The sequence below is a fragment of the Tachypleus tridentatus genome, chromosome 9 (assembly GCF_004210375.1).
Source record: "Tachypleus tridentatus isolate NWPU-2018 chromosome 9, ASM421037v1, whole genome shotgun sequence".
NCBI lineage: Eukaryota > Metazoa > Arthropoda > Merostomata > Xiphosura > Limulidae > Tachypleus > Tachypleus tridentatus.
The window spans coordinates 128,863,537-128,884,885 of record NC_134833.1 but is presented as its reverse complement, the minus strand read 5'-3'; the positions used below and the strand labels follow the sequence as shown (position 1 = coordinate 128,884,885).

At 34.0% G+C, this 21,349-nt stretch overlaps 1 protein-coding gene across 6 annotated transcripts in view; it reads right to left on the bottom strand.

Annotated features, from left to right (window-relative positions):
• The window catches only part of LOC143226349 (ras association domain-containing protein 10-like), a 65,207-nt gene that overhangs the window by 34,180 nt on the left and 9,678 nt on the right, over positions 1-21,349 (bottom strand). For 4 of the 6 annotated variants that reach the window (XR_013014557.1, XM_076457204.1, XM_076457200.1 and 1 more), the window contains exon 2: positions 16,291-18,201. The exons of 1 other annotated variant lie outside the window; for it this stretch is intronic. The gene's annotated coding sequence lies outside the window, so the exon portion shown is untranslated. The remainder of the gene's footprint in view (positions 1-16,290; positions 18,202-21,349) is intronic. One more of the 6 variants, XM_076457201.1, reaches the window with a different exon arrangement.

Here is a 21,349-nt window from a genome sequence, read left to right as displayed (position 1 = left end):
AACGGGGCCTCACCGTGAGTGGAATATTGATTGTCCACTCAGGGTGAGCGACCCACCCAAGACACCTTATAAACATCGAGTTTGGAATGGAAATAAAGGAGGAAATACGTTGTACCTCCTTGTAAAAATATGCACATGTTTGCATGTTTGGTTTTAAGTAACCATTTGTAAAACGTGCAGCGCAGAAGATATTCAAAGAAATCATTTCATAAGAGGAGTAACCAGAATAATGAACTCTTGGGGAGTTTCTATTAAACAGAATCAAGATTAAAGTCACAAGATGTATTTTGGCCCACCTCTCTGTACACCAGTGTTGGATTTGGTTTATTCTTAATTTCGCGCGAAGTTACACGAGGGCTATCTGCGTTAGTAGTCCCTAATTTAGCAGTGTAAGACTAGAGGAAAGGCAGCTAATCATCACCACCCACCGCCAACTCTTGGGCTACTCTTTTATCAACGAATAATGGGATTGACCGTCACATTATTACTCCACGGCTGAAAGGGCAAGCATATTTGGTACGACGGGGATTCGAACCCCCGACCCTCAGATCACGAGTTGAGTGCCTTAACCACATGGCCATGCTGGGCCAAAAATATTTTCCCAGTGTTGGGTCCCTCACACTTTAGTATTATTAGATTTGAACTTCGTGTTAATTGTTGACTGAACCAAACTACATCCTGGACATTTGCTTTACCTCTGACTGTAGTTACTTTAGAAACAAAAAAAAAACTAGAATTAATCTTACGTTAACGGAACTCTGACTGTATTATATCAGTGAGATAAAACGTTACGCTGTTATATTCAAGTTCAGCTATTTTGTTGTTAATAATAATAGAATAATGTATCTACAATATAGCTAGCTATATTCAGCTTCTTGTCTTATTAACCTTCCTCTAGATAAATGATTAAATGCTCCACCTCTTTATCTCTGGAATGAACAATTGGTTTTCATATAGGTGGCGCCCATATATTGTAGAATATTGAGTAGTTTTACGTTTTGAAGTGTTACAACACTCAATGATAAGAAGTAGACAAAGCAATGGTGAAATCACTCATTTTCCATGAAACACACGTAAGGGAAGTTACAGTAGTAACTTGAAGGATCAAATTCACAGACGTTTAAGAAAAATGTGTTGAATCATCCAACGACGTTAAGCCATTTGACAAGACCATAAATGACATCATTGTGATAAAACCACGTTTATGTTTAGAAGCCGTTTTTAATATCGGTAATATTGATGACAGAGCTGCTGCTCCATGACAGCAGCAAACTCCCTAAAGGAATTGTCGATTAAAGGCACAAATAGTTTCAGAAAATAATTTAATCCGTTCATTATTTCCCTTTAATTAACGTTTTTCTTCTCTGGCTAGATTAAATAGGGAACTATATTTCATAAATAGCGACTCAGATAGTGAGAAAACGATAATGACGTTTTCCCATTACAAACTGGAAAGGCCCGATAAGGCCAAATGGGTTAATGGCTTCGACTCGTAATCTGATGGTCGCGGGTTCGAATCCCCGTCACACCAAACATGCTCGGCCTTTCAGCCATGGGGCGTTATAATGTAACAGTCAATCCCACTATTCGTTGGTAAAAGAGTAGTTCAAGAGTTGGCGGTGGGTAGTGATGACTAGCTGCCTTCCCTCTAGTCTTACACTGCTAAATTATGGACGGCTAGCGCAGATAGCCCTCGTGTAGCTTTGCGCGAAATTCAAAAACAAACAAACTGTAATAGAGATAAATACGAAAATTATACATGAAAAATAATGGGTGTTTAGTATTTTCTGCACGATGAAGGCCTAAATAGAAGAGAAACCTCATAAAAAAAAGAAAGAGAAAAGTAGGTCATCGTGTTTACTGAACGAAAAAGAAAAGAAACATACAAACACGGGTCGTTCTCTTCAAGTACTGAAGATGAGACTAGTGCAACAGAAGAGATTGAACGAGGCATAGGTTTGAGTACAAAAGAAACGAGCTTCACATATGCAACTTCATATACTCATCAAAAGTAAAAGAAAACACATCCCGATCATCAGTTTCATATACTTCATCTTCTATGAAAATACATGTTAGGTCTATCTTTCGTGGTGTCAAAATTTACAGAGCCTTGCATTGCTTCAGTATTAAGTTTTTAAGAATGTAATTTCTACAAAATATTGTTCAAAATAATATCACGTCACTGCTAGAGATCACACTATCAACTCAATGTGAAGGATTTACTATTATATATCTGTTTTAGTATCCATGTTTGTTTAAGTTTGAAATTTACGTGATTTATACCGTTAAACCTGTAATGGAAAAGTCTCGCCTACTTACTAAAGTTGATAACAATTCTCGAATGCAAAAATCAATAACATATGTGTATGTATATACGTAAACATTAGCGTATCGTCAGTATTGTTGTGTGAGCTGAAATGTCTAAAAACTCTTGTCACACCTATAAATGTAACTAATACGACGGGCCAAGACACAATATATATATTATTGATTTGTTATAGTTGGCATACTATAAATCTCGGAAGATATAATTGTAATTAAGGCTTATTAATCAGAGAGTCCAGGTATTTGATCAGGTATGTTTGTAAATTTTGAGCATTACCAACCATTTATCATCAACGGATTCACATCGGACATTAGTATTTTTATGATGGCGTTATATAAATTCAGCAGTAGAAAACTCGAGATGTGATTAGCAAAGAGCGAAGAACGCAGAGCTAAGTAGCTCCCTGTTAAGTGAATTGTACTTACGTCAACTCGAAATTAACTCACTCGCCCATCGTGAATTTTTGATAAGACATCAAGGAAGTTCAATACCAGAAAGATTGTTTGTTTTTACATGTCGCGCAAAGCTACACAAGGACTATCTGTGCTAGCCGACCATAATTTAGCAGTGTAAGACTAGAGGGAAGGCACAACAGAAAGGGTAGCATGTTTGCTGTGATGGGGTTTCGAACCCGCGAACTTCAGATTACAATTCGAGCCATGTCAGGCCTACCAGAAAAAAGACTCGATACTGTTTGTAAGTTTGTAAACTTTTGTATATAGATCATTATTTGTAATAATCATTACTGTAAATTGTATTACAGTTTGCATATTAAAATATATTTGTATTAAAAAGCAACTCTGTGTATCAGTCTTGTTGGCAAGTATAAGTTGGATACACATTGATGAAACTTTGTACAATGGACTGTGGCGGAAGACTTTCGAAACGTCGTCCTCTACACTTGTGTCTCCACAAAAGACAGTTGCCCTCCATTCTACAAAGTTTCATCATGAATAATCTGCCTAAACAATCTCTCAATGGATACATATTGTCATTTATTTACGTTCTAAATCTAAATTACAATTTAACTAAGTTTTAGGCTATTTAAAATTTTAATACACAACAACAAATAATTCAGCAGAAATCTTTCGAGCCCAAATAATCACTAGATATTTTGTATCTTTGCTCGTTAAAAAGAAAAACAAATCCCAAGTGCATGTTGCTCACGTCTTATTTCATTTTATTTACAAGAAACCTTTAAAGAATTATGTATTTGTCCACATGATATTTTGTTGTTTTTAGATACAGAATCAATAAAGAAATTTTCTAATTTTACTCATTTAGTTGTTTTTAATTTGAATAAATAAATTTAAAAGAAATAATCCCATTTTATAAAAGTGAAATTTACAACAAGTGCGTGTGTGTGTGTGCATTTACTTACAGCAAAGATATTTCGGGCTATCTGCTGTGTCCGCCGAGGGGGAATCTAACCCCTGATTTTAAAGTTGTAGCAGGTCATCCCATAAGTAATGTCCGAAAATTTAATACAGAAAGTGCATCATAATTTCTGTCTTTGTAGAAGGCTTTAATGACTAAAATATGTAGTAGGACCTATATAAAAAAAAGTTCAGACAAATAAAAGAAACTAACCCAACTCCACTTTTTCAGATCATTAATCAAATCAACTATTATGAAGATGGATGTGTTTGAGGAGCACATTAGACATATAATGTTCTATGAGTTTAAAAAAGGCAATAGTGTAACAGAAACTACACGAAACATTCAAGGTGTTAATGGTGCGGAGTCTCTCAATGAAAGAAAACGTCGAAGGTGGTTTCAAAAGTTCAGATCAGGTGACTACAGCTTAAGTGATGCGCCACGTTCAGGTTGTCCTATTGAGTTTAATGATGACTTGCTGCAGGCTGCACTTGATGAAGATTCTACTGTAACAGTTGAAGAACTAGCACAGAAGCTTAATTCAACCTATTCAACATTTTAACATCATCTGCAACAGCTTGGAAAGGTGTCAAAACTTGGAAAATGGGTCCCCCGTGATTTGACAGAAGCCAACCTTAGAGCGAGATGGACATTTGCACTTCTCTGCACTCTTGTGAACGTAACTCACCTTTTTTGGACAAGTTAGTGACTGAAGATGAAAAATTAATATTTTACAAAAATGTTAAGTGCCGCAGACAATGGCTCAATGCAGGTAAACTGGCTAAATCACAGCCCAAAATGGACCTCCACCTTAGGAGTCTTGTAAAGCATTTGATGGGATATTGTTGGTGTGATCCACTTTGAGCTGCTGCCACTCAATGTAACGATTACATTAGACTTCTATTGTCAACAGTTAGAGCGCTTGAATGTTGCACTGAAAGAAAAGAGACCTGCTTTGATCAATCGTAAAGGTGTTATGTTACACCAGGATAATGCATGGCCCCATACAGCAAGGATCACATCTGCAAGGATTGAAAAGCTAGACTGGGAAAAACTTCCACATCCTCCTTATTTTCCAGATCTTGCCCCATCTGATTATCATCTATTCCGAAGTTTGCAGAACTATCTTGATGGAAAAGAGCTTGGAACACATGAAGATGTCAAAACTACCCTCTCTACATTCTTTTCCTCCAAACCCCAAGAATTTTATAGAAGTGACATTCAGAAGCTTGTGAATCGTTGGCAGGAAGTAATTAATAATAATGGAACATACGTTATTGATTAAATAACATTAAAAGCGTTTGAAATTCTTTCTCTTTTTTGGAACCTAAAATCGAACATTACTTAAAGGATGACCTGATAGTTTTAAAGAAGACATGCTAATTTGTAAACAGGCGAAGAAATACTTAAACTGGTCGATTTATTTATGGAAAAACATGAGATCCAATGGCAGCTTTGCTCAAGTATTTGCACTGACGGGGCTGCAACTATGATTGGAAAATTTTCAGGCGTAGTGGCACGCATAAAAAAGGAGAACCCAGATATCGAGAGTATCCACTGCTGTCTTCATCGTCATGTACTTGCAATGAAACAAATGCCAGAAGACTTAAAAGAGGTATTGGGTGATATTACAAAAATATTTAATTTTATAAAATCAAGACCACTCACTGTGAGGATCTTCAGTTTACTCTGTGAGGATATGGGAAGTTTGTATAAAAATTTGATGCTTCATACTGAAGTCCGATGGCTTTCTTAGGGAAAAATGCTTGCTCTGTTTTACGAAGTGCGTGAAGATATAGGTTTCTCTTTATCTGAATGCTATTTTGAACTTGCATACAAATTAAGGGATAAATGCTGGATACAGAAAGTAGCTTACCTTTCGGACGTATTTGTCTATCTAAATGAAGTGAATGATACAATGCAGGGTAACGTACTTCAGAGCTCAGAGTAAAATGGAAGCGCTTCAACGTTAGCTAAAACCTTGGGGTAATGTATATTTATGGAAGGACTTGATTGCTTCGAAAATCTCTGCTTTTTACTTATGAATGTAATTTCCTTAATTGAAGATGCAAAAGTTCTGTCTTGCAGCACATATCTGATTTGTGTACAACTACTGTGGACATTATATACTGTGTCCTAATATCGGACATTACTTAAGAAATGACTTGATAAATCCGTAGATGATCTGAATTTTAAAAATCTTGAATGGGGGGATAGCTTAACTAATTTCTCTTATGTTAAGCTCCTTACTTTTAAACTTTGCATGAAGGAGGATTGATTTACATAACTTCCTATGATTCTATATTCATTCTTTTAAGCCTAGATAGAAGGGAAATTTCCGTCATGTGCAAGTTTTTGTTTTTATTTTCTTTAGTATAACTGGAAGAGACTCTTACAATGTTTTCAGTTGTATAGAGAACAGGAGCCGAAACGTAAAAATGTTATGGAGAGTATTTGGAGTATTCGAGGTGATTCTGATTCTTCATCAAGCCCAAGGACGAACAGAATAGAAAGAAAGGTGAAAAGGATTTCATGAAAAATTGTGATAAAAAAACTTAAGAGACAGTCAAAAATAACATCACAAATTAATGAAAAGGCAGCGAAAATCAGGCAAAGAAAGCCCAGAATGAGTAAAAGTAAAATCCAATGGAGCAAACATCTAGGCTGAAACCAACAGGAAAAGATCCATTATTAAAAAGAGGAGAACTCATTTTGTATATTGGATTTCTCTTGCCTGATAAACAGTAGGATTCGACCATCACCTTTTACGCACCCAAGGCTGTGCAGAGAGCGATTTTTATTCTAGATGGCTTAGTTACTAGGCCACGCTCGATGTCAGAAAAATTCAAATTAACAAATAGAGAATGGATGCAAAGTAAAAAGGAAATATGAAACAATCAACAGCTGGAAATAGCCATTAGAAAAAGGATAACTACCAAAAGGACTGACTGGCAATCAACATAAGCATAAGAAAAGAAAAACTTTGGATGACTACTGATAAAGTATTTTAAAAGAGGTCGCTGGTCCGATAAAGAGTAATTTTGGGGGAAAGTTGTGTAATACGGCCACCTACACTTTAATTGTGATTTTCATTTATTAAAGTGAAAGTCGTAAAAAAGCAAACGTTTTAAAATGAACTTTTTTTTTTTAGTATAAATGTAATTTCTAGTTAAACAAAGGTTTGACACGTATCTTTTTAAATAATGAAAACCCCTCCAATGGCTCAGCGATAAGTCAGGAATTTATAACACTAAAACCCAGGTTTTCACATCTAATTTTGATACAACGCAGATAGTCTTTTATGTAGTTTTGTATTTAATAACAAATATACAACACTATTGAAAAATTAGTGCACTTTTTGTGGTTAAGAACCGTTTTACCAATGAGGTTGAATAAAAGAGTCTCTCTCAAGATGCGATCAAATTATCCCATCTTAAATATTAAATATTTTGACAGGGAACGTAAAGATCGCGCACCATGTGAACTATTTTTGACAATAGCGAAAATGAGCCGGAGTAATCTCCTTGCAGGATAGTAACGTAAACTAGAGCCGAAGCCCCATTAGTTTGAGTGAAGATAGCTCTTAATCCAACCGCTCATAATAAAGCAACTGTATGTTATAAAACCAATCATTGAAATTGAAACGTTTTCTTGAAAGGCATGTTGAGCTGTCTATAATTCCGCATTGTTTAAAAATCATCAAAGCGAAATTTTCTCACATATCTAAACTGTACTCATAAAACATTCAAGGTGCTTGTAACATTAAATCAAAGCTATTCAAAAACTTGAAATTGTAGTCGCGCTTTGATCATTCACATCCATGTCTTTTCACCAATGTGCTTATGCACGTAGTCAGGTGAACAATAATTCCATATGATTCGTTCATATGGTACTAAGTCATAATGGATGTTAATCATCAATGGCCGTTCCACTGAAAGTTACTGTCTTTGCACACTTACATCTACAGCAAAGTTTTCCGGAAACAAAGATAAAGCTGGAAAGCTGGAACTAAACATCTTACGGAACCGCAAGCTTCAGAAAAACAATCTGCTTATATATTAATTAAGAATATCAATAAAAAATCAGAGTAGTTTTTGTATATTTATATATATATAAATGTATATTATCCTTTAATCTTTATCATAACAAAATGAATCAACATCGGCGTAGCATTTGTGGGTGGCCTACAAAGCGAACAAAAATTGTCAACAGTAGCAGCAATAAATTATTAACAGACAGACCTTACGAAAACACTTTGATTTTGCTGACAGACAGATACAGGAAATCTGATAATCCAAAAGCAGCCAGAAAGATAGCGAGAAATCGTGGTCCTGCTGGGATAATAAACCTTGTCCAATCTCAGAGATTTTGTGGGGTCAAGCCGGACTGTCGGCTTAGCCTGGAGATGATGTTAGAGATAGTTACACTTAAAGTCGCAGGAAGACCATCAACTATGGTAGGTAGAAACATGATAACAAAGTAGAATAGAAATCGACACATACCAAATAAAACCACGTCTGAATTCTATCCATTTTCTATTATATAACATTATTTTTAGAAGTAGGATATAAAATTATGTAACTTCACTCAACTCCCAATTTCTTAAATCTTGGATGAAAAAAAAAACTCATGTAAGGCTTTTGTATACGTAACTTATGTTTATTTTCAAATTTAAATAATTTAATTTCCATTATGTATATAATTTCTTTTTCAAAGTCTTCATGAAAGTGGGTTTATGAAAGATCCTGTTTTTAAACAGTAAATGGAAAAGATTTTATATGTTGTTTTTTTTTCATTTGTAACCTCCCACTTTTAAGACCCTACGTTTTTTTATTGTTGTTTTTTTCATTTCGCGTAAAGCTACACGAAGGCTATCTGCGCTATCTGTCCCTAATTTAACAGTGTAATACTAGAGGGAAGACAACTAGTCCTCACCACCCATCGCTAACTCGTGGGCTACTCTTTTACCAACGAATAGTGGGATTGGCAGTCACAATATAACGCTCCCACGGCTGAAAGGGCAAGCATGTTTGGTGCGACGGGGATTCGAACCCGCGACCTTAGGTTACGAGTCGAACGCCTTAACCCACCTGACCATGCCGGGCCGACTCATGAATACCTTTCTCCTTTAAAGCCTAAAAGGAAAGAGAGTTAATATAATTTCCTTAATGTATACAATATTCTGTTTCTTAATAGCTTGTTGGAACAAATTTGACTTAACCATTTTCCGTATAATTTCCCATTTTCAGTATCCTTAAATAAGAAATTGTTGTGTAATTTACTTTGTTTTACGTCCCTCTTTATAAGTGAAGCCTAGATAGAGAAGTGTAACGTAATTTTCTGTTAGAATGGATTGCGACCTCACTTTTGTTGTAATTATAGACTGGACGTGTTTCATTTAATTCCACGCGTGACCTATTCGAAATGTCCACCAATTTGTAAACAACATTTTGTATGTTGGCACTAAAATGTTTTTGTTGCTTTCTCCTACGGGAAACAAAACATAAAAATGTTAGAAATATCTAACGACGACAGCAGTAAAGTTCTTAAAGACTGAAATATAGCCGTAATTAACCCTCTAAACTGTCAAGTTTATAGCCTATTGGTCTTCACATGATACACGAAGATAAAAAAAGTGATTATATCACACATTTTATTACGTATTTAATTTGTAATTGCTGTTATCTTTCCGTAATACCAGCAAAAGATGTGGTTTCTAACAACAACATCTTCCCGTGGTGTAATGTCTAACCTTTTAATTGATTAAGCAACAAGTGATGGTGACATTCATTACCCTGTAAAATTGGCCTACTCATAAAATGACCATGAATTTTATTCCCTAGGAAATCTCTCTTTCCAGATAAAACGAAGCCTACAAACTTGTTATGAAGTGTGAATTAGATTATGTTGCAACATAAGATTATTTTCTTACTACTGTTAATGACGTTATAGAGTCCAGTTAGCAGACAGAAAGTGGAAGTTCTTTTCAGGTGTACAAATTTACCATTTTAACATAAATATAGAAGCTTGACCAGTTGCAATTGAATCATTCTCATGTTCATGAGCCTAAATCACATTCATATTCATATTAATTAATCCATATCACATTCATATTCATAATCCATATCACATTCATATTCATAATCTATATCATATTTATATTCATAATCCATATCATATTTATATTCATGAATCCATATCATATTCATATTCATGAATCCATATCCCATTCATATTCATGAATACATGTCATATTCATATTCATGAACCTTTATCATATTCATATTCATGAACCTTTATCATATTCATGAACCTTTATCATATTCATATTCATAACCTATGTCATATTAAAATTCATGATAATGTAACATCATGTAATTTACTTGTATAGTAGTTTAAAAAGCTGAAAAGTGTTTTTATTAGCAGTTAATTTCTCATTTGAATTTTGTTTTGTTTGTTTTTAATTTCATGCAAAGCTACTCAAGGGCTATCTGCGCTAGCCGTCCCTAATTTAGCAGTGTAAGACTAGAGGGAAGGCAGCTAGTCATTACCACCCACCGCCAACTCTTGGGCTACTCTTTTACCAACGAATAGCGAGATTAACCGTAACATTATACGCCCCCACGGCTGAAAAAGCAACCATGTTTGATGCGACGGGGATTCGAACCCGCGACCCTCAGTTTATGAGTTGAACGCCTTAACCCACTTGGGCCATGCCAGGCCCCTGATTTGAGATGCTGGGTGCGCTTTAATGAGTGTTCGAACCTAGTGAGACGCTATACCATCTATATAAATATAACTAAATATGATAGCTTAAGAAATCGAAGTCTAAAAGAGCTATACACAAAAAAGGTGGCTAAGATAATTAAGAAGCAGATTAATTCATGAACAGGAAGAGAATAACTCAGAGATTCATGAACTGGAATAGTAGTTAAACACATAAGTAAACCAGAATAGTAACTAAACAGATTAGTAGTTAAACACATGTAAACCAGAATAGTAACTAAACAGATTAGTAGTTAAACACATGTAAACCAGAATAGTAACTAAACAGATTATAAGTTAAACACATGTAAACCAGAATAGTAACTAAACAGATTAGTAGCTAAATAGTAGTTAAACACATAAACCAGAATAGAATTACACAGACTAGTAGTTAAACACATAAGCCAGAATAGTAACTAAACAAATTAGTAGTTAAACACATATATAAACCAGAATAGTAACTAAACAAATTAGTAGTTAAACACATATATAAACCAGAATAGTAACTAAACAAATTAGTAGTTAAACACATACATAAACCAGAATAGTAACTAAACAAATAAGTAGTTAAACACATATATAAACCAGAATAGTAACTAAACAAATTAGTAGTTAAACACACAAGTAAGCCAGAATAGTAACTAATCAGATTAGTAGTTAAACACATATGTAAACCAGAATAGAAACTAAACAGATTAGTATTTAAATACGCAAGTACGCCAGAATAGTAACTAAACAAATTCATGAACCATAAGAGTAACTACACAATTTTATAAAATAGAAATGTAATTTGCTACCAGATCACTAGATGATAATAGTGACATCAGAGATCATTGATCAGGTTGTTGACCACATAGATATTGTATCAAAATAATATCATTGACATTCGTTTTTCGAAAAAGCAACATCAAAGACTGAAAATTAAGATTGACCTTCATAAATCCTGGATGAAACTTTTAACCCACAGACGTGGATGAGAATGTTAGCTACTCATATAAGGGATCAAAATCGGCTAGATGTTTCACAATGTGATTAGTGTTTCGATTAGAAAAACTTAAAACATAGGGTCATATTTTAATTGATGTTCTAGTAATATAAAAGAATGTGAAACTTTTCTATTAGGTAAAAAATCTGTAAAAATAAATACAAAATATCACTTTTATCACATAGCATCTTCCCCCTCGCCCTTCATAATGCATTATCCCTTATTAACTAACGCACCACGTGGTAATCAGGACAGAGTTTCTTACTTTGTAATATGAGACATCTTATAGCTTTATTTTTATTGTATGTCATTATACTTAAATCAAATATAGTGGTACATAATCGTTTGCATGCAGCGCCAACAGCACGATACGGAATAAAGTAGTTATTAAACACACGAACAGCTAGCTGAGAACCTATTAAGTAAGCGGAAAAAATCATAATACCTTTACAGAAACCGCTGCTTGAGATTTGAATAAATATGACAAGAACAAATCTAGCCCTTAATGTGGTCTATTACTTCATAAAAACGGCATATAATAGCCCGAGTGCGTAGAAATAGAACACAGGAATGTTCCAGAGAGATATTATCAGTAGTTCTAGTTCAATGTGTGTCCTATTTCGAAGTATTCACCTCTGTGCAACTGAATCACCTCTCTTCACCGGATGACATATTTAAAGATATATATGGAACCATAGGGTGAGCTGAATAAATTTAAAAAAAAATTATTGAACATTTTTAACTAGAAAAAAAGGTGGTATTTATAACGTGCAGAATTGTCTTCGTGGTAATTGATTAACAGAGTTTTCTCTTCGCCTTTAACTGCGCAAGTTCGACAGTAGAACAATATTTTAATAGTACAAATCACTCTAGTCGGTTCTCTTTAAATATGTAATAGATTTAGTCTAATGGTTATCATACTGAACAGTTCTTTCGACGACCGAAGTTTCTGAAGGCATTATTGGAGTGATTCTACAACACTAATATTCGGTCAGATGTGAATAGACCATGAAGTGATGGCGAATTTTCTTATCTAGCTATCTGCGCTCTAACCTATCAGTTCACAATTAGGACGGCCAGCGCTATTGGCCCTTGTGTCTTTGTATGCTAATATACAAAACTAAAATGTTTCTCGGGACTTTAAAGGAAACGAAGTTTGAAATTCTGTTTTACAAATCTCTAATGAGAAAGGTATATGTAAAGTGAAAATTATTTAATTTTTGAATATTTTGGTTTTATTCGCTGGTACATGTTAACACAATCTGATTGTAGAAAAAATATATATAAATAAACGGATCTATTGTCTGCTTTCGTAAACAAAAAATAAAAAAACTAATTTTTCATACGATCAAGCTCAACAGTGTTTTTCTAACATTCTCTTCAAACCTGGCGTTGCGATTTTTTAAACAATATATTCAAAAATACGATACCTTCCCATTTGCCTCCTCTGTCTCAACGGTACATTTGGGAGGCTATAACCCTAAAATGAATCTATACTGTGAGCACAGAATAGATGGCCCATTGAGAAGTTTTCTTCTCAACAACAAACAGATATTTCAAATAAAATGAAAAAAGAAATCTGCTATTTTATGATTAAATTCAATTGCCTCTAGATGGCAGTAAATACTGTGTTGTGTATAACAAAAAGTAAACGTAATTTTTCAGGTAAAAAAATAATCGCTTTTTTATTTTTTTACTTTTCTATATTTATTTTTTGTATATTGATTGGATAAAAATTGTTTTAAAAGTGTTATAAAACTATTTCATTCGCGTAATTATCGTAAAACGCTGTCTAAGATTATTTTCGTTATGTTCATCTTCTGGTGTTTCCTGAATAATCTTTTTTTTTTACTATGAATTCAGATGTAGCAAATCAACAGAACTAATATTGCCGTAATAATGAAACAAAGAAATAGATTAAATATTTTGGTTGAAGAAAATAAAACGGTTTAATCATAACATGTTATATCGTCACTGGTAAAAATTGAAAAATATAGACAAGATATACGGAATCCAAATAGCAAACCAAAATAATGCCACACGAATACTGAGGACATTCGCCAGGCGGTGTTAGCATGGCTTAGTAGCAATATCCACAGGGCGAATGAACCTAAAAAATAATGCACTAAAAACACTTGGAATGATCACTCCAACAAGGACAGCTTTGAAAGCTTCAATACCTATGGCGTCAAATCAATCAAGTGTGTAAGACATTTTAATCAAGATTTTGTCATTTCTCAATCAGGATTTCTTTTGATTGTGACATAGCGATTTAACGTGTCCTAGCAAAGTGTTACCTAAGTGTTCCACTTCAAGAACCCAAGGCTCCCGTCTAGTTTTACAAGATTTACTTGTTTTGGTAGCAACAAGACCACATTAAAATTTCACACTGATTATGAATAGACATCAGCTACATCTTATATTTAACAGACCTCACTTTTTTTTAGCAATAATAAAAATATCCAAATATTCTGTCAGTCTTATTTTTCGACAACTATCATTGCATCAAATGCTCAGTCATTTACAGAATAGGGGGATTCGTTTAATTTCATTTTGTCATAAAGATGGAGATTTATCATTGATTGAATTGCACACTCATCTTTTTATTGCACGTCTTAGAGCTTGCGTTATTGCAGTGTCTAGACTAAGACAGAAAACGACAAAATAAGCAACCAATCTGAGTGTTTATTATTCATTTTTAATATACGTTTAAATGTATTACCTTCTTTCAGTTTAGGTATCTTATTTTTGAACCAGTCGAGATAAAGATATAAGTTACCATTGTTATTATTTAAATCTGTAAACAAAGAGAGCACCCCATATAGAAGATCCATTTAATTCAAACTGCACTTTAACCAACCCTTCCCCCCATCCAAAATGTAGTGTTTAAATACGCTTAGTTACATACGACTAGATAAATTCCAGATATAAAATTCCCATTGTTACCGTGAACGTCAAATGAAAACGTTCTTTTCAGCAAACAGTAGCATTATATACGCCTCTGTTATTTTCACATCTGGTGCTACATGGTTCTCTTTTGTTATTTTTTACGTTTTATTTCAAACAAGACTACTTCTCCCTTGTTCTCTTTACACATAAGTCATGATTTATGTCATGAAAACATATGTTATGCCTATACTATGCCTAAGAAGAACAGTGTTTATGCTTGGCTGGCTTTTCTTTACCCTCGGCCAAGGACAGACACGCTTTACGGAAGTCAACACTTACAAGGAAAGTATTCTAAAATTCACATATAAGAAGGTATCCTCAAACTCATGCACAATACCTGTTACTTTAATCTCTTGAACACGTAACCTAGATTTTACTTTCACATTGATAAAAAAAATTGAGAAATTTCGTTCATGTATGAAATTAACCGATGAAAAAAAATGGTTAAATTTATACTAAACCGGAGAAATAAAAATATTTCGTCATGATTAAGAGCTAATCCTCTCAAAAAACGTTGTAAAGCTACGACAAAGCCCAGGCACGGCCAAGTGTGTTAAGGCGTTTGACTCGTAATACGAGGTCGCGGGTTTGAATCCCGGTCGCACCAAAGATGTTCGCCCTTTCAGCCGTGGGGGCGTTATAATGTGACGGTCAATCCCACTATTCGTTAGTAAATGAGTAGCCCAAGAGTTGGCGGTGGGTGGTGATGACTAGCTGCCTTCCCTCTAGCCTTACACAGCTAAATTAGGGACGGCTAGCGCAGATAGCCCTCGAGTAGCTTTGTGAGAAATTCAAAAACAACAGCAGCTACGACAAAAATCACTGACAATGTGTGTAAAATCTCATAAAACGTACCCATTACAATAAATCATTTTGTTACTATGCTAACCAGAGAAAGGGGAAAACATTAGGGCTATTACTGAGTTTGTGCAACCTCGTAAAAGGATTTATTACTGAACGCAACAAATTATTTCAAACTGGTTACACGGGGCAGGATCATAAAAAAAACTTACCGTCGATACAAAATTCAGAAATAAAAGACCAAGTTGGTTTGTATAAATATTAAAACTGTATCTAATGGTGATTTATGTATTTTTAAGTTGCTTACATTGTACAATAAACTGTCTAGATGAGCTATGTGAATAACTGTTTTCAATACAATAACGCGCAGTCAATTTTCCTTGGACTTCGGCAGACAAAAACATATTATAGCCCTTAAAACACAGTCTAGAACACATATATCTATTGTTCAGCATAATTTGTCTTTGACGAATGCTTAAAAAAACAACAAGTGAATGCGTATGCCACATTTCACACCAGTTTTCATCATTTTAAAGTATTAAATATTATATGAAACTACTCTTGTCTCTTAATAGTAAATTTGTTTTACCTTTTGCAACTGTTTTTTTTTTGTTTATACTGTTATTATACGGACATGTTTATAAGGTTTTCCAAGGCATTAAGTAGAATAATTTATAGATTTTGGTGAAATGCGAAGACTGCAATCGTTCGTTAATAACTGATTGATAGAACGTGTTTTATATCACGTTAACCTCATCAAAAAAATCCTGAAATGTGCAAAATATACACGTGTTCTTTGTAACGTCTCATGCAATTAAAAGAGACAACTCATATAAGTAGGAATCATTCTTCTCGCTTGGTTTTGAAGCAAAAGTTGTTGTTTTTGCATACCTTTAGTAAAGTATGATAAGAGTAAATTTTGGAAAGTCACGTGCAAATTAGTGAATTTAAAAGACCTTATAAAGAAGCAGGAAAGCTGGCATGGAAAGAAGGTTCTGATACTAAATTTTCGAGAACCGAGGCAAACATCATTGATGTCGCCACTTGTTTGTCTACCGAAGCTAGTGACAATTTACATTGTACAAACCTCTTCAAATGTTTTCCACTTTTATCTTCATTTCCTTATCATTCCGTCAGTCATGTGTCAAGGGTTGTCACGGACCATGATGTAAAATGCAAGATACAGTCAAGCTCGTCTGTAGAAAAGGCACTTTGAAAAGTTACTGTTTTTGATCTTCGTGTAGCAGATAACCAAAAACTTGAACAAATTCAGGTTTATTTAAGTGCGTAATAAATCAATCAGAAGCAAGTTTATAATCCTACGAAATCATTGTATTTGTTAAGGGAATTCAGAGAACAGAGGCAGTGAGAGTAACATTATATAATAAATAAGGAATTTTCAATGATAATGTGACCAAAAGCAGAAATCATTTAGTTAGTTACTAAGTAACACAATGTTTGTACTGAGTGGTCAAAAACCTCAAGCAACTATCGAAAAACAGAGACTGAATCTACTATGTTTTTTGTGTGGTATATGAAGTCACGAGATAACTGAGCACCCTCATATTACATTATTACCAAAACTACCCATCCGATGTTTTTTTGTTTTTTTTACAATTTAACAAAAGACGGATGTCATTTTCTATGAAATATTCAGAACGGCTTGTGTCATCTAGTTACCACTTTCTGATTCACGAACTATTTGGATCTTCAGGAAAACTAGGCTAAAATTATTTTCTTGTAGTAGATTTAAGGCCCGGCATGGCCAGGTGGTTAAGGCACTCGATTCGTAATATGATGGTCGCGGGTTCGAATCCCCGTCGCACCAAACATGATCGCCCTTTCAACCGTGGGGGCGTTATAATGTGACGCCAAAGCACACTATTCGTTGGTAAAAGAGTAGCCCAAGAGTTGGCAATGGGTGGTGATGACTAGTTGTCTTCCCTCTAGTCTTACACTGCTAAATTAGGGACGGATAGCGCAGATAGCCCTCGTGGAGTCTTGCGCGAAATTAAAAAAAATAAACATTTCAGGCTTTATTAATCCATGTCATCAAATAATACAATCTAAACTTACTTACTCTTGCTGCTTATTTTAATAAGGTAGAGAACATATTTCAGTAATAAATTAAAACAGTCTCATCCACGATTATAATCGTGAATTCTGACTTTAGTGGGTGAGATTTTCTAACAATTAAGTCATTTAAACAATTTTCAAAGCGCTTGTTAACATCTGTAGAAAATTAGTTTAAGATAATTCTTTTTTTTCTTTCTCTTTTTTTGAGTAAAGATGGCTTGGTAATCTCACTTACTGCTGTTCCACCTTTTGTATCTAATCTTTATGGTTAATTCAACATTGACAAATGGTCCTCTGCTGTCACGAAACGTACTTATATGAGAGAACATCAGTTTACCATACAGATGTCTAAAAATAATTTAATGGCATAAATAACCACCTCTTATGTTTTGTAATTAGTGTACTATAAAACACGAAGCTCGTACAACAATCTTACAAGGACCTTTTAGCCAATTCCTTTAATGTCAGCTTTAAAATTTTGCCATTTTTGGCAACATTGCCAAAAGTTTGGGGCACAACAAGATACCGAAATGCTTTTTTGTTTTTCTAGACAACAACGCGGCCATGTAACTAATGTTTATTCTCTCCATCATGCTGCCCCACCCTCTTACATCATGAAGGTTAATTCAAGTCGATCCATAAGAGGGAAAGACCGGCCTTGAAACGCTTCTACATCTCGCTGGTCGTGACCACGAAGTGACCGTGAACTGAGTCGACTGGGAAGTTAGTCTCTCTCTGTCTTTAGTGTATTTTTCAACACTGAGAATACGTAACCTAAACAGACCTGATTTGTTCACTGAACTGACGAAGGACCCTTCAAGACAATGGTGATAACGATGTTTTGATACTGAAATCTTGAATGGTGCACTCAGCTCGTTTTACACCGTCTGTAGATAACGCGATGTTCAAGTGAATCATATACCTTCAGAAAAAAAGTAATTCTCTAAATATATTTGTTAAAACAGACATTTGATTAATTAATATCTTAATAGAAACAAACGAAGAACGAGAGACGCGTCAGTATAATTAACCTGCTGTATTGAAAGAGTAATTATTCTTAACTGTTTCAAAAGGATCTATGTGAATGGTAATAGCATTACTTTTAAATCAAATTATTACAAGTAAATATATATATACGTATGTAAGCAATACTCACAGAAACATGTAAAACATTTTCGCCATTTATATATATATATATATGGGGTCACTATGGAGTGCAAGATAAAATGTATATAATAAAAACAATATCATTACGCAAGACGGAAATCATAGAATACTAGATACGTTATTATGCAACTTTCTGTTTAAAATTGATCTTATTTGGTAAGTCAGAATTATTCAACGCATATAAATAACACCCTAATTGTTCCTGTACTAGGAAATGTCTCTTTTCATATTCGATTTTATATTTAACTGATCTCTGTTTGTGTGTGTGTTTTTTATAGCAAAGCCACCTTAAAATATGTGGACGTTTTACCGACTAATGATGATATTATATCTACAAAATATTTGGAAGATAGAGGGAATGTCTTTGTAGTCAACTATAAAACGGCGAAAGTAACCTTGGTTACGAATACTAGGTACAGCATAGCTGTGCGTGTTTGTGTGTGTGTGTGGTATACTGTTCTGTTATTTTTTATGTGTCTTGGAAAGATTATTGGCATTAGCTGATGCGTTGTACCTGCTCTTCTTTTCGTGACCATCTTCAAAGAAAGTTTTGAGGTTTGATGATGTCATCTTCCTCTTTGTCATTGCGTACAGTAGCATTACCTTTACCTGTTCACAGGTTCGTGATGGTACTTAAGTTCCTGCGTGACAATAGGTCTATTCTTCTAAAATGGTGTTAAGTAGTGGGGCTTACATTTCATGTCTTCCTGAAAATCTAAACATCAATGTTTTTCTTCTGGTTAGCTGAACGTTCTTCTATGCTTGGTTATTGCTGTATCTAGGATGTATTAGAGCAATGTTTGGTTTTTGTAATAGCTACACTTTTTTGGCTCTATTAAATGTGTGTTTACTTAAGTTTAGTACTGTACGTTTAGGTGTGTTGTTCTGTTAGGATGTTTCTTGTTTTGAAAATTGCTGAGTAAATTTAGTTTCTTTATGTGAATTTTCTTATTTAGTGACGTTGGTGTGGAGTTTGAATAGCTGTGCGTAACTTGATAAAGCTTATGTTGTGTTACCTGCATTCTGATATAGGCGTTAACGTTATTATGCATCTTGTGTTTATTCATATGGTCGTGTTTTATATTATCTTGAAACATGGTTTTATTGAGCTTCTGAGTTTGTCTTTAACATAGTGAGGCATTGATAGTAACATAGCCTAAAGAATATTAAAACACTTACACTTTACACGCTATAAACTTATAAAGAAAGGTAAGATAATTGTCTGTTTTATTTACTTTGTACTTAAGTTATTCTAAATCCTAAGATCTCTACACATTCCAGAGCCTTACCAGGTACTTGAAAAATCTCTTTGATAATATTTTTTATAACTACAATCAACTGGCCAACATAAACCTTTAAACTAATATTTATGTTATAATACATGATATATGCACATAATAACCCTTTAAATAACCCTAATTTATGGTGCGACGATACTAAAAATATAAAATTCTAAATTAATTTAGAATTGTTACAGACGAAATTATTTAAGACAAAACCGGGAATTTAATATAATCAGTGTGTGTGTGTGTTTTGTCATTTTCTTAGTATTATATTAACTAAACTTTTATTATATGTACTCCCGAAGATTGTCTGGTCACTGCTTGAGCCTGTGAAACTTTAAATATCATCTGACTTCACTTCTCGTCAGTGAGAGGTGAATTGTGGTATGCGCTCAATCACATTTCAATATATGAATAAGTAGAGCCATCTTGTCAGTCTGCTTCTTTAAGCTGTGAAAACCTATGAACGAATAAACCATCGTGGGACGGAAACTGTTGAATTCATTTCATATCCCTAAACTCTGGATGGATAAACTGACCTTCAAACAATAAAGCATTGTAGGTAGGAAACCAAATACCATTCACGTCATAATCGTGAACTTTGGATGGATATAAATCTGCGGTGAAAACCACACGCACGTGCGCACCCAGCAAACCATTTTGCAACTTCGATAACCTTGTGTGCCATTTAAAGTCCAAATATCTGACAGTCGTAACTTTGTAACGTAACAAAATAACATATATATAAATAAATATCTGATGTGTCTGAAATATAAAAAAAGATTACTCTGATGTTGTTATAAGCAGAAGATCTCAGCTTTTGTTCATTCATCATGCTTAATTATGGATGCATACGATTAAAAATATTTCTAGGCCTTTTTTTCAGTTTTTGATATAATAGAGGAGCCCTTGTCGAGCTTTTTCGGTGACGGCACGGTATCATTAATGTGTGCTAGAGTAACTACATTACAAGATACTTGATGTACATTAGAAAACTTTCAAACTAGTGTGTGCATAATTCATAAACTGCATATTCTTAAATATGTTTTTCTTATAATTTTAATTAAGATTCTGATGCATGGTACAATATAACGTGTAATTTGATATAGTGGAAATAGGAGCAGCTTTATGATAGCTTCTCAGCTTGATAGAAGTGACTCGTTCTCTAAATAAACAAGTTTGCGCCTCTATCATGCTAATACAGATTTATTTTTGTTAATTCTTATGTAGATAAGAATCTAATATTACTGTATATGTAAACAACACTCCACCTTTATACATTTTATAGTTATATAAAAATCACATGAAGTGGATATAGACGAGCTAGATAGACATATGACTTGGCTGCCTGAGTGTTTTAATTATATTTGCAGACAAAATTACTCACACGCTTTCAGATAATAAGACCAAACCCTTGTTTTGAATCTACAAAGGTCACATACAACCTATCACAAGAGGCTAACAGATCCATTTTTGTTTATATTAGATGTTTTGTAAATCAGGCATCAGTTCTAATGTATTAAATATTATGTGTTATTAAATAAATTTACAATATCTACTTCTATTCGCTTATACGTTAATTTTTTTATCTTTTTAATTTTTACCAATACTGAACTAAAA